At 42.8% G+C, this 1,681-nt stretch overlaps 1 pseudogene; it reads right to left on the reverse strand.

Annotated features, from left to right (window-relative positions):
* Positions 1-257: 257 nt before the first annotated feature.
* LOC129515571 (POU domain, class 5, transcription factor 1-like) lies at positions 258-1,176 on the reverse strand (annotated as a pseudogene).
* Between the last annotated feature and the right edge of the window lie 505 nt (positions 1,177-1,681).

Below are 1,681 nucleotides of genomic sequence, written 5' to 3' on the forward strand. Positions count from 1 at the left end.
GTGTGTGTGTCCCAGGCTTCTTTATTTAAGAAAGTGATGAGTGATGTTGGAATTAAAAACAAGAGCATCCTTGAACTTCACCTTTCCTGCAACCAGTCCCCCTCACCCCAAACTCCCTGCCTCCACACCCTTTGTGTCCCCAGCTCCTTTCTTAGTGAATGAAGAACTTAATCCAAAAGCCCTGGTAGGAATCCCAGGTTCTTCTTCCCTAGCACTCCCTCTTCCTCTGGCCCCCATTCCTGGGAAGGGCCAGCACCTCAATTTGAATGCATGGGAGCACCCAGAGTGGTGACAGACACTGAGGGAAAGCCTCAGGGAGAGGGACTGGGGAGTAGAGCGCAGTGAAGTGAGGGCCCCCATAGCCTGGGGTACCAAAATGGGGCCCCGGCGCCAGAGGAAAGGATACTGGTGCCTCTGAGAAAGGGGACCCAGCAGCTTCAAAATCCTCTCGTTGCGATAGTCACTGCTTGATCGTTTGCCCTTCTGCCGACGAGCGCAGAACCACACTCGGACCACATCCTTCTCAAGGCCCAGCAGTTGGGCAATGTGGCTGGTCTGCTGCAGGGTGGGCTTCGGGCACTGCAGGAACATGTTCTCCAGGCTGCCTCTCACTCGGTTTTCTCTTTCTGGCCTGCACAAGGGTCTCTGCTTTGCATATCTCCTGTAGATAGTCACTATACTTGGTTTCTATTAAAATGGCTAAGAGACAATGTTCTTAATCTTCCTAGAGGTGCTCTGGTTCACTGAGAAAACCTATGAGGTACATCCTTAATTTCTCGTGTTCTGATCCTTAATAATTCTAGGGTTTCAGCAAAAGACTGTAAAGCCAAACTTCCAAAATTTTGTTTTCTATGCCATGTTTTCAGCAGCCATCTCTGGATTTTACCATCCTTTGCCATCTAGATAGGACAAGAACTTCCTAAACCAAGTCCTATTTCCTTTTTGCTTTATGATTCTTACCTAATTCTGTCCCATTCTTCTGACATTTTACTATAAACAGAAAGAAGAAACCAGAAAACACCATCAACACTTGGCTTGGAAATCTCCTCAGCTAAATATCCAAGTCCATTACTTATGGGTTCTGCTTTTCACATCACTGTAAGGCACAATTGTACTCAATTCCACCACTACATTATAAGGACCTCTCTTCATCCAGTTTCCAATAATGGTTTTCATCGTTGTTCTGAACTTATGCCAGCAACATTCTTAATGTCCACATTTCTTTTGTTCATGGTGATTTAGACTTCTAAGGCAATTTAGAATTTCTCTGTAATGCTCCTCATTTCCTTCTGAATTCTCAACAGTAGCATCTTTAACATTAATATTTCCTTTTTTTTTCTGCCTAGAGGTTTCTCAATTGCATTGATCTTCTCAAAACAACAAAACAACAGCTTTCAATTTCATTGATTTTATTTATTATTTTCTGTTTTAACCTATTTTTAAGATTACTTTTTAAAAGTTTTTTATTTAAATTCAATTAATTAACATATAGTGTATTATTAGTTTCAGAGGTAGAAGTCAGTGATTGACCAGTCTTATATAACACCCAGTGCTCATTAAATCACATGCCCTCCTTAATGCCCACCACCCAGTTACCCCATTTCCCTACCTTCTCCCCTGCAGCAACCCTGTTTGTTTCCTATGATTAAGAGCCTCTTATGGTTTGTCTCCCTCTCTGATT

This window comes from Nyctereutes procyonoides, unplaced genomic scaffold (genome assembly GCF_905146905.1).
Source record: "Nyctereutes procyonoides isolate TBG_1078 unplaced genomic scaffold, NYPRO_anot_genome, whole genome shotgun sequence".
Lineage (NCBI taxonomy): Eukaryota > Metazoa > Chordata > Mammalia > Carnivora > Canidae > Nyctereutes > Nyctereutes procyonoides.